The sequence below is a fragment of the Chrysochloris asiatica genome, unplaced genomic scaffold, assembly GCF_000296735.1.
Source record: "Chrysochloris asiatica unplaced genomic scaffold, ChrAsi1.0 scaffold00163, whole genome shotgun sequence".
NCBI lineage: Eukaryota > Metazoa > Chordata > Mammalia > Afrosoricida > Chrysochloridae > Chrysochloris > Chrysochloris asiatica.
Window position 1 is genome coordinate 2,054,431 of NW_006408681.1, and position 13,331 is coordinate 2,067,761.

The window sequence follows — 13,331 nt, forward strand, 5'->3', positions numbered from 1 at the left end:
TTGGTGCGTAAATTTGAATAACAGTAGTATTAACTGAACTTCCCTGTAGGTGCATGTTTGTTATCCTATCACAGACAGTGTTGTACCTCATGACTGATCTTGATATGTTCTTTCTGACAATCAATGCAACACCATTCCTCTTCAATTTGTTATTTCTGGCATAGTAAACCATGTGTTCATCAGATTCAAAATGGCCAATACCAGTCCATTTCAGTTCACTAATGCCTAAGATATCGATGTTTATGCATTCCATTTCATTTTTGACAACTTCCAATTTTCCTGGATTTATACTTCGTACATTCCATGTTCCACGTTTCAATGGATGTTTACAGGTGTTTCTCTTCATTTTGAGTTGTGCCCCACCAACAAATGAAGGTCCTGTGGGCTTTTCTCCCATGGGTTTTACTCCATTTGGGTCATCACAATGTACTCTACTTTGAGGAGACAGCTCTTCCCCAGTTGCATTTTGAGTACCTTCCAACCTGAGGGGCTCATTTTTCAGCACTATATCTGACAGTGTTTCTCTGCTATTCAAAAGGTTTTCAGTGACTAAATATTCAGAAGTAGTTCATCACTCCTTCTTCCTAGTCTGTCTTTGTCTGGAAGCTCATCTGAAACCTGTCCACCATGGGTGACCCTGCTGGGATTTTAAAAATACTGGTGGCATAGCTTTCAGAATCACAGCAAGTCACAAACCACCATAGTACGACAAACTGAAAGACGAGTGGTAAGATTAATTACTTCCCCCTTTTTGTTACAAAACGTCTATTTTTCCAGTTGTGACAGTCACAATTGGTCATGATAATAATTATTCACTATTGAAATATAAGAATTTTGTCCCCGAGTGAGCGATACGGCCGTCTCCGAGCCAGTCCCGAGCTACCCGAGCCACCCGAGAGCCACCGGCTACATGGAGCGTCCACAGCCCAGCAGCATGCCCCAGGATTTGTCAGAGGTCCTGAAGGAGGCCACCAAGGAGGTGCACACCCAGGCAGAAAATGTAGAGTTCATGAAGAACTTTCAGAAGGGCCAGGTGACCCGAGATGGCTTTAAGCTGGTCATGGCCTCCCTGTACCACATCTACGTGACCCTGGAGGAGATCAAACAGAAAAGGAGAACCCTGTCTACACGCCCCTTTACTTCCCAGAGGAGCTGCACCGCAGGGCCGCCCTGGAGCAGGACATGCCTTCTGGTACGGGCCTCACTGGCAGGAGACCATCCCCTACACAGCAGCCACCCGGAGCTACATGAGGTGGCTCCACACTGTGGGGCGCACAGAGCCTGAGCTCCTGGTGGCCCACGCCTACACCTGCTACCTTGGTGACCTGTCTAGGGGCCAGGTCCTCAAGAAGATTGCCCAGAAGGCCCTGGACCTACCCAGCTCGGGTGAAGGTCTGTCCTTCAACTTCCCCAACATCGCCAGTGCCACCAAATTTAAGCAGCTCTACTGTCCCCGCATGAACCCACTAGAGATGACCCTCGAGGTCAGGCAGAGGGTCATCGAAGAGGCCAAGACTGCCTTCCTGCTCAAAATTCAGCTGTTTGAGGAACTGCAATCGCTGTTGACCCAGGACACTGAGGGCTAGGACCAGAGTCCCTCTACCACCGCACCAGGGCTCCACAAGTGAGAAGACAGCAAGGTACAAGGGTCCACTCCCACCCAGATGCCCAGCGAGAAGCCCAAGCAGAACATCCTCTCCCAAGGTCCACTTGTCCGATGGTTCCTGACTCTCAGATTTCTGGTCACCACGGTGGTTGTGGATCTGTATGCCATGTGAATGCAGATACACTGTCTCCTGAGCCCTTGAGCTCTGTTCTGATGAGAACCGCCGATTGCCTGGCTGCCCTCTCTACCCTGGGTGTGGGGGCCACTCTGGGGCCCCTGCCCTCCCCTTGTGGCCCTCTCTCTATCTACAAAGGAGGAAGGAATTCTGAGGTGTCTTCTTCACCCACAAGCACATCCAGCTGGTGACCAGACCCTCCAGAGTGGGCGGGCCCACTTCCCTGTTCCTGCAGCAGAGCTGGGACATGCCATGTTCTGACCCTCCAAATGCTGAAATAGCCATGACCGCCTTCCCTTTAGGCCAGCTGATTTTTATATAAACATGTGAAGATGTTGTGTCTTGTCTTTCTGTCTTGTTTTGGTTGGAGCCACTTTTTGTTCCTGGCTCTCCACCTCAACTGTGGTATTTCATTGTGTTCCATTGTGTTTTTATAGCATGGGTTGGGGGGAGGGTGGTACTTGGTGGGGTGAATGGGAAGGGAGGGAGGTGTTTAACAGCACTGTGGCCTTGGTCTCTAACTTGTATGTGAATCAATAAACCACACTGTCTCCTAAAAAAAAAGAATATTATCCCCACCTCCTTTCACCAGTTGCATCTAGACAAGATGATAACTATTCAATGGGGCTTTCTACTTCCCCTGTACAGTCTGAAACTAAACTCACTCTTGAAAACTTGTAAGCCAGTAACTTTGTGCCTTTATAGCCCCCTCATTTTTGGTAGCCAAGGTCTAAGCTGTCTGTCCCTATCAACACCAAATTTCCTTGTAATCTGTAATTAAACCAAATCAAACCAGTTGTTATCCAGGCAATTTTGACTCACAGCAACCTTATTGGACAGAGTAGAACTGCCCCATACAATTTGCACTCTGTAGCAAGTGTTGAACGGCAAGGTTCGTGGTTCAAACTTACCAGCCACTCCTAGGAAACTCTATACAGTGTCACTATGAGTTGCAACTGACTCAAGGGCACTTAGCAGCAACAAAAATAACAACCACTTTTACAAAAAGGAATCTTGGTAGCATAGTGGATTACAAGATGGACTGCTAATCACAAGGTGAATAGCTTGAACCTACCAGCCATTCCACAGGAGAAAGATGAGCTTTTCTGCTTTCTTTAAGCTTTATAGCCTAGGAAACCTTATACAGGGTCGCTATGAGTCAGAACCAACTCACTGGCACATAACCACCACTACCAATCTTTACAGAAGCATACTTGATCATTTTTCTTTCACTGAGTAATTGGTGGGTTTAAACCACTGATATTTCAGTTAGCAGTTGAGTATGTAACTACCTAAAGCAGTAGTCAAAGAAGATATAACACAGGAGGTCCATGGGAGAAAGGTCTGCTAATCTGCTCCTGTAGATTGTTGTTATTAATTGTTTTTGTTTGTGCTTTCAAAATGGTTCTGACTCATATGACCCTGTATAGGTTTTTGAGAGCAGTTGGTGGATTTGAACTGATAACCTTGTGTTTATCAGTCCAGACTTTATCCTACAGTAACAGCATGGAAAATCCTATGAAGCAAGTTCTGTGCTCTGTCTTCTGGGGTCACCAGGTGTCAAAAATTAACTCAATGGCACTAACAAAAATAATAACAAGAACCCAGGAAAGAATAGTGCAGGCAGGGCTGAGAGCTCTTCACCCAAGGTCAAAACCATTTATGAGGGATGGTTTGTGCTAGAATCAGAAATCAGAGCAGAACACCAAATTTCACCTTGAAGAACATTAAGTCATCTGACATTCACTGAAGTTTGAGGTTGTGAAGAGTCCCTGTAATTTCTGTAAAGCCTAAAAGCAAAACACCAAAGCAGAACAAAACAAAAACTCTGTACTTCCCCTTACTTTCACCCTTGACTTTAATTTAACCTCCTTTGTTTTTTGCCAGCAGTAAAATCCACAGAACATCTTGATCATGACTGCCGCAGGGAGAAGGGAACCAGCATTTGTTCAATGCCTTCTGCGTGCCAAAAAGTTTATCTGTTTTATCTAATTCCATTCTCACAAATTATCCAGTGATGGTCAGAAAAGTTAAATAACTTACCCAAGGTCACAAAGCTCTGACTGACTGAAGCCCCTATAAGGGTTAGGACAAGGTATAGAATGCAGGACTCAAGGGGTCTCTCCTGTCACAGAAAGGTGAAGAGGGGAAGCTCTTATGAGCTTCAAAAAATAAGAACTCTTCAACCTTCATAGTCCCTAAACCATCAATCAAAATGTTTTGTACACTCGTCACATCATCATTGTCATAATACAACTACTAAGAAAGTCAACCTGTATCGAGTATGTCTATTATGACTGCTTCATTCTTTGCCTATCATTTCTAATCCAGAAAGTAACCCTGATAAGTATTAAAGTCTCTATTTTATAGATGTGTGAATTGTTGCTTATAGAGGTTAATGCATTTGCCAGAAGTCACACCTTGAGCAAGGCCTAAGGCTAGGACTGAAGCCAAAGTTTACAATTTTTAACAGTAAGAGCTGAGGAGTTGGGGTGGGCATGGTGTGATGGATGAACACATTGAATAGAATTGATTTTATTTTAATTGAAGCTGTGATGTAGTATAAAGGAGTGTGGTATTCTGTGATATGAATATATGCATACTCATAATTGTTGTTGTTGTTGTTGTTAAGTACTGTGGAGTCGGTTCCGACTCATAGTGACCCTGAACAGAGTTTCCAAGGCTGTAAATCTTTATGGGCGCAGAAAGCCTCATCTTTATCCCACAGAACAGCTGGTAGTTTCGAACTGCTGACCTTGAGGTTAGCAGCCTGATTAGAAACAAATGTTATAAAAACCCAGTTACCATGAAGTCATTTCTGATTTATGACAACCTCTTGACTTGCAAAGTAGAATATTGTTCCATGGAGTTTTCATGGATGTGACACAGGACCTCCCCTCCTCTCCCTTCCCCAGGACCCTGTGGTTGGGTCTGAACCATCAACCTTTTGGTTAACAGCCAAGTCTTAACCATTAGCCACTCAGGGATAGGTCTAGCAAACAGTATTTGCCTGAAATCCTTGGCCTTGCATTTCAGAATAAAAACCTATTGCTTGCTGTCTTCATCAAACTTCTCTTAAGCATAGATCCGGCTCGAAGTTTTATACCAGAAGCTCAGGATACATACAAAAGCTAGAAGAGAAGTGTTTCTTCATCTGAAGGGCCCCTTCACTAGTGCTTTCTCTGCATGTGCTTCAATCCTTGCAGGCATCCAAGAAGGGGAACTAAGCCCAGATCTGTGAAGACCTGAAGTCAGCTTGAACATCTGCTTGTATCATCATCAGTTTAGAGTAGTCACCGCATGATTATGTTAAGAAATGGTGATGATGTTCACAGATTGTCTGGCGGAAAGAATTATCCTCAAGAATAAACTAATTTTACAATCCAACTCTTCATATGAATTACTGCTGGAGAAAGGAACTTAACTCACTGTTCCAGTGTCATTCCACTACTCTTCTCAGAAATCCTTCAGCAATGTCAAACAGGCCTCTGTATGCTCATAAATGCTATACAGTTTATCTGCAGTGCCCTTTCTTCCTTGTCTGCCTGCTGAGCTCTAAATTATCTTTTAAACCCTACTTCTGGTGTCACCTCCTCCAGGAAGCCCTAATTGTTCCTCCAACTAGGTCAAGGTTTCTCAACCTCAGCATTACTAATAAGTTCTTGTTGTTGTTAACTACAGTCAAGTCAGTTCTGACATATAGCCACCCTGTATGGGAACGGCTGAGTTTGAACCACCAACCTTGAAGTTCAAACCAACCTTAAGGTCCAGTGTTTATCGTATAGCACCACACCACTGACATGTTAGGTCATGTTAATTCTTCACTGGGGGAAGGTGCCATCTTGTGCATTGTAGGATGTTGAAAAATCCACTACCTCTACTAGATGCCAGTAGCAACCCACCAAGCTTGACATTGTTAAATGTCACCTGTGAGCAAAACGACCCCCCAGATAAGAACTATTGAGCTGGAGTATTTTGGTGCTGGCTAGGTCTCTACCTTGGTTATGGTGGCCTTCTCCTATATCTAAGAAGAAGAAGAAATCATTTAAGGTCTCTTCTGGTCTCATGTTTTTTCTGAGAACAAAGGTAAAGGTTAAGGTTTAAAGGAATTTGTACACTGGTCCACTCTGACAAACTCAAGACCCCCTCATCGTACGATTTATAATCATCTTCCACAGAAGAAAATTATACCAGTGAGGTCAAGGGGATGATGAATTAAAATGATCTAAATTCAAGCTGTGTGCCCTTAGACCCTAATCTTAAGTTTTCTTATCCAAAAAGCAGAACAAATGTTGGCTACCTGATAAGGTTTCTGGGTAAATAAAATGTGTGTACATCAAGCTAACTAGCAAGATTCCATTCCCCTTTCCATCAGACAGTAAGAAATGGCTTTATGTGCATGAAAATGCTTTATAAATTGCCAAGTGTTAAGCATTTTTTTTTTTAAATCCAGGATTAATAATTGAGTTTCCTTTTCTCAATGTAGCATCCAAACGAATTCAAAAAAGCTCAGTCTGCATGATTTGAATTAGTAACAACAATCACTTACAAGCAAGGAATACTCTATAAATCCCTCTGACACATATGATTTCTGCTCAGGAAGAAATCTGAAAGGTGAAGAGATAGCCTCAGGGCAATTAAAGAATCTCCTCAATTTCTCAGAGCTGAAAGGTAGAGCTGAGACTGAGACCCAGGTCTTCTGCTCCTTTCCAATAACAGATCTCCTTCCAATGAGTACTGAAGAATAGTTGAAATACGGAACAAAGAGCCATTCAGCCCCTTTCAGAAATGTGCATTCAGTCCTTATATGCAAACGTAAGTAAACAGGAGAGACCATTAGAACTGACTAAGTCTATCCTTATGACTTGCACATAAGCCAACGTTTAGGATTTGCAGACATAAAAAAAAATATCTATTTCTTTTGTCAAAAGCAATTACAATTAATTCTCAAAAATGTATAAGTTCAACCCAAATCAGATGAAGGAATAAACCGAAGGGAGAGATGGGCTCTTTCCATATCGGCATGCAAAAACTCTTAATTAAACCCAGACATTCAAAAGTAGTTTGAGAAGAAAGGTTAATGAACTAGGGAAGGGAGAAAAAGTGAACATCTCCAGAGAACCTTGCAGACTGGAGTTTTCTGGGCCAACTCTTTTGTTGCTCTTGGGAGAAAGTGTTTTAAAAATTACAAAATGCTTTTCTCTTCTTGGAAACAAGAAGGGAATTAAGCTACTCTCCAGCTCACCACATAGGAGAGTTGTGTGGTAATGCATTTTCCAGCATTCTGACCAGTACTGACAAATAGTAGCTGAGTTCAGGGCAAGCAGTACCTGATCTCAGAGAGAAGCTAGTATTATACATTGTTTCTGAGCAATGGTGCCCTGCTAGCATCTGGTAGATGTCACAACCTTAGAAAGACGTTAAAATATCTCAGGAAGCAAAGATGCTCATGTGTTTCAACACAAGTATAATTAGTCAAAACCACTTCTTGTCTTTGCTCCATGGCAAAACCTAACCATACTTGATGGTACAGACTTACTAAGACCAGTCTTAAAGAAATCCCTGTATGATCCCATCACAATGGGACTGGGGGTGTGAGGTTAAAACAACTGGTACAATTTGGAATTGAAATACAGAGGAAACTGCATCCAAACCTTGTGACAAGAACACATATTCATCTGCGAATACATATTTATCCATGATTCTAGATTTCATTCTTGACTATGACACTATTCTTTCAATCCTCAAATGTGAATTGCATTTTTGACAGCTTGTGATGCACCAGATACTCACTAAGCACTGTGGTTACCACGAGGGACAAGAATGGGTATGGCTGTTTCTCTCAGGGATCTTACAATCTAGAAGGAAAGATGGACCTTCATACTAACAAATGCAAAACATCAAGTAGGCAAGTAGAGAAATACGAATCCACAAAACATCACAACAATGAGCACAGCACCAAAAGCAATGACAACAGCCACTGACTGAGAGCTTACTATGTATCAGAGATCATTCTGCGATATAAGTCATTTGATTCTACAAACTTGATGGCATAACCTACCAATTCCATCACTTCAATGTGGAAGCTGTTCATTTTCCTTATGTGGTGAAATAACCTAGTCAACATTTTAATGCCAAGGAAATAAAGACAAAGACCTACCCAAGGTTCCACAGCTAGTAAACCGTGAAGCTGAAACTCAAAGCCAGACAGATTAATGGATTTTGGAGTCCATACTTGTAAACCCCAAACCAGCACATAGCAAAGTCCTCATTTACCTGGGTTAGATAGAAGGCTTGCTGAGCAGTGATATTTAGGGTGAGAGGTGACTTGTTATTGTGTCATAGAGTCAGTTGTGGCTCATAGTAACCCTTTGAAGGGTTTTTGTTTGTTTGTTTTTTATTGTGAGTTGAGTGATAGTTTACATAGGAGATTATCAGTTTTATACACATCCTGTCAAATTTTGTTTCATTGCAATGATTACAATCCCCTCCATGTATCATCATTAACAGTATTTGCTTCCATTCCTTCTGTTTCTTTTTGATTTTTTGCGGGGAGGTATACACAAAAAAACACAGGAATATATAATCATTTAAACAACTAAAAGGCACATTATGCAAGTCTGCCTCTTGGCTGCCAGCACACAACCTTTCCCTTTTCATGAGTCTACAGTGCTCAGCTGCTCCCTCTCTCCATGTCATCATCTCTGCCTCTATTTCTAGCATTGCTGCTTCTCTAGATAGGCTCCTACATTCTGCTCATGCTCTTCTCCCTTGATGGTCCTAGGATCCTCTGTTTCTGGACTGTAAGATTAACTATTCCCCATTTTAGATTACAAAACTTCTACCCTTACAGTTATGACATTCCACAATTAGTCATCATAACAATTACTCACTATTGAATCATAAGTATCTTATTCCCATCTCCTTTCACCAAACTTGTCTAGACAAAACAAAAACTATTCAGTGAGGATTCTACTGTCCCCCACACACTCTGAAACTAAACTCCCTCTTGAAAACTTGTAAGTTTTTGTAGGGTTTTTGATTCTGTGAATCTTTGTGGGAACAAAAAGCCTTATCTTTCTTCTATGGAGTAGCTGGTCGGCTCAAACCACCAATCTTGTAGTTCACAGTCCAGTGGTACAGTGGTACAGTACACCATGCTCCCTGAGAGGTGAGTGGTGGTGGTTATGTGCCGTGGAGTCGGTTCCAACTCATAGCGACCCTGTACAGGGTTTCCGAGGTTATAAATCTTTATGGGAGCGGAAAGCCTCATCTTTCTCCTGCGGGACAGCTGGTAGTTTCAAACTGCTGACCTGTGGTTCGCAGCCCAATTTGTAACCACTACGCTACCAGAGCTCCTTTGAGAGGTGAGTAGGAGACAATATAAAGAGAGATCAGACACTAAATTAAAGGTAGGGGTGGGGCAGAGGTGGGAGCCTTGGAACAGGACAGAAGTCCATGTGCAGGGAAGTCACAGTGCAGAGGGAAACGGACTAGAGATGAACTACAGCAGCAGAGCAAGGTAAGGACACAAGTCTTTGTCATAAAGCAGTGAGAGGTGGCTGAATGACCTTTCAGAATAAGTGTTGTGAAACTCTCTGGCTATACTGTGGCAAATGGTGTAATGAGGTTCAGAGGTGCACGGAGAGAAGAGGAAGGAAAAAATAAAATTTTCTGGAGTCTAAGTGAATAATTCTCAAAGTATGGTCCCCAGACCAGTAACATCTTCTGGGAACTTCATATAAATACAAAATCTTGGGACCCATTCCTGACTCACCAAGACTCTGTGAGTGTATTAGCTGTCTATTGCTGTTAAACATTACTACCACAAATAAAGTTAAAATGGCACCCAATTATTATCTCACAATTTGCTTAATTGGGTTATCTGTTTGTTGTTAAGTGTCATAGAGTTGATTGCAACTCATAGCGACCCCGAATAGGGTTTCCAAGGAGCAGCTGGTGGATTTGAACTGCCAACCTCGCGGTTCCGGTTCAAACTGACCTTGCAGTCCAGTGCATTATCCTATAGCACCACACCAGGACTCTGATTAGGGTTTTATAAAACTGCAATCAAGGTGTGGGATGCACTATGCTCTCATTAAAGGCTCAACTGAAAAGGAATCTGCTTCCAAACTTCCTCAGGTTGTTTGCAGAATGCATTTATTTTACTTGCATCTGTAGAACTAAAGGCCCCAGAGTCTTATTAGCTGTTGTCTGCAGGTTTCCCTCAGCTCCTAGAGACCACACTCAGTGTAACCACTAACTTCATCAAACCAGCATGGAAGAGTCTCATTTCAGTAATGGCAATCTGGGGATTAAGAGCAATAAGAGCGAGTGGATTGTGGTGTAGTTGGTACAGGCTGTAGAGTTGGTTTCGATTCAGGTTTTCAAGGAGAGTCTGGTGAGTTTGAACCACTGACCTTGTGGTTCAAACTAACTTTGAGGTCCAGTACATTATTCTGCAGTGGGAGGAGAGTATTTAAAATACCAATGCATCATAATCTCAGGAGTGGTACCATATCACCTTTGATAACCCATAACTTATTGGTTGGAAACAGTCACAGGACTCTTGGCAGAAGAGAGATTTCCCAAAGGTGTGAACCTTAGAAGATTGGAGCCGGGTGTGTGTGTGGGGAGGTGGGGGGTGGGGGGGGCTACTACCTTAGAGTCTGTTCACCAAATGGGGTAAGACCCATGACTATGAATCACTCTCCAGTTTGAGAACCACAAGTCCAGACTATGGATTTGAGAGATAGTTAGAATGTGAGATCAAAAGTACCAGGAACTGTACTAGGTCTCTTGGTCCATGTAATTTACCATTGTGGCAAAGAGCATGGGTTTTGGAGTCATTAAGATCAAAGTTGAATTCTCTGCCACTTTCTCAGTTATGTAACTCTGGGAAAGTTACTTCACGTCATGGAGTTTCAACTTCCTTATCAATATCACAGTATTCCCATAAGTTTTACTTCTCAGACTTTAGGACTGTTATGAGAGTTTTCAAAAACAATCAATATAATCTATACCTGGATATCTGGGACAAAATATGCACTTAACAATGTAGACTACTGTTATGAACATCCGTGGGATTCAGTTTTCTTTTGTAAAATGAAATTGTTATTGTTGTTAAGTATCATTGAGTTAGTTCCAACTCACAGAGACCTTGTAAAGGGTTTCCAAGGAGCAGCTGGTGGGTTTGAACACATAATATATAAGACTCCTGATTCTAAAATTCAAATATTGTTAATGAAAACTGCTTTCTCTGATTCCTAGAATAGTAATAGCAATACCAGGCTCTGATCTCCTAGACTACTTGCATGAGCTGTCATTAGTCTCCTTGTGTTCACCAGAAAAATGTCTTCAGTACGAATTCCTTGGAATGCTTGATATACTCTCCTAGGGGCCCAGATCCTATACTTTGCCTACTTTGAAGAAAATAGCATAAAACTGATTAAATCAAACATTTAAAATACCCTCACAAAAGATCCTAAGCTATTACTGAGAGAACCCCATTCTATGGGAGTCTGTGCTCTTGGTCTTGGCACTGATCAAGCGATACTGTAATTATGGGTTTACTTTTCTGTTTCCCTTACTAGACAAAAAGTAAAACAAAACAAAAAGAAGTACTTGGAGGCATGAACTGTACCATTTTGTCCTGTGTCTTCCAGAAGTGTGGAAGAAAGAAGAGTGATAAAAAATTGAAAACGCTTGGAATCAACTAGTCCAATGGGCCAACGATACATCAGTCTCCACAACTCTTAGACCAGAAGCAGATGATGCCAGCTACCATTACCAACTGCTCTGAAGGGATCACATTAGAAGGTCCCAGAAAGAGTAGGAGGCAATGTGGAACAAAATTAAAAACTATAAAAAAAGACTGGGTCTATTGATCAGAAAGAGACTGAAGAAACTACAGGCCTTGACCACCCTTCAGGTCTGGAATGGAACTCAACTTTATGGTCCAATTTTCAGCCAACAAGTAAATAGGTATATAGCGTGACAGCAACATGAGTAAAGTATGTTCACCATGGAATGGTCAATCTTTTAAGATCAAAAAGGCAACATTTACCTAAAGACAAAGCTGAGAAGGGATGGGAAGGAGGGTGGAATGGAAATAGGAACCACAGGGAGGAAGTAGGATAACTGTTGTTACACAGAGGACTGCAATCACTGAGATGAAACAACATGTATGATTTGCTGGATGTAAAATGGGTGATCTTCTCTGCAAGCCTTCACTTAATTCACAACAAAAATGTTTATATATAAAGTATAAGTTAGCAATAAACCAATAATTACAATAACAACAACAAAAAAATGAAATTGTCTGCTAGTTGGGATTAGATAGAAATAGAAGAGTGGGTCAAGAGTTCTATAGAATATAAGAGAAAACTTAAAATCTTCTTCGATTTCTCTGTGTCCATAAAGGTAGAAATCCAAATTTACTTTGGGAGAAGAAAGTTGTCTTGCTTAGTAATATCACTTTCATGTTTTTTCGTTGATGAAAAGACAAAACACAAAGACTTAAAGGATAGAGATGACGAGACAATAAAGGCATGTAAAGAAAATTCTGGAGGTGACACAGCTTGTAGTCTTTGGTTGTGAGTGCGGTTATTTGAACAGAGTAGACAGGAAGAATACAAAATGCTGGGAATTTTTTATTTTTATTTTTACTTAGCTATAGTATCTGACACAAAGAAAGTGCTTAATACATGTTTATTAAATAAATTAAGGGATGGTCAAAAGAAGAAAATCCAATCTTATTTTTTTTTTTTAATGTAAAAATATTCCTTAGAAGCAGGGCATCAGATCTGCCTAGGTTAGAAAGTATAATTTAGTAAAGAAACAGGCAGAACACGTAGTTCAGAGAGTGTTAATACACAGTCAATAAAGTAACTAACCAATCCATAGTAACAGCCCCCCAAAGGACAATTCTGGAGTGTTTCATTCTGAGAGCAAATTAAAGCAAAACAATGATGAGTCTACCAAAAAAAAACCCAAACAAACAAAAAAACACAACAGACTCTCCTCTATTTTACATATGACTCCTTAGAGGAATTAATGGAAATTATCCATATCCTTCCCATATTTCCTGCCAATGAGAGTTAAAGTGTATAGTGTCAACCCCTTTGTTGTTCAAGTACAATGAGACTGAATAAAACCTGGGCTCAGGGCTTTATCTTTTCCTATTGCCTGCATGTAGAATATGTACAGAATGTCCTATTTAGGGGCAATATTCATCAAGGAAAGTAATTCTTGTGGTGCAATGGTTAAGCACTTGCCTGCAAACTGAAAGGTCAGATATTTGGGGTAGTTCTATTATGTCATACAGGATTATTATGACAGAATCAGTTTGTCAGCATCAAATAACAACATCAACAACAGACATCAAAGAACAGATTCATACAACATTGATAAGGTTGTAGTTGGTCAATTACCCATACAGAGGCCCTGTCATCAAATTTTTTCTGGTTATTTGAAAATAATGCAGTTTGTTTTTGTTGTTGTTGTTGTTAGATGCCATCGAGTCGGTACTGACCCATAGTGAACTTATGC

General features: G+C 41.2%; 1 protein-coding gene and 1 pseudogene across 1 annotated transcript in view; one reads left to right on the top strand and one right to left on the bottom strand.

Moving 5' to 3' along the window:
* Window positions 1-13,331, bottom strand: part of FAT3 (FAT atypical cadherin 3) — a 740,800-nt gene that overhangs the window by 550,146 nt on the left and 177,323 nt on the right. The window lies entirely within an intron of this gene.
* Window positions 911-1,778, top strand: LOC102815252 (annotated as a pseudogene).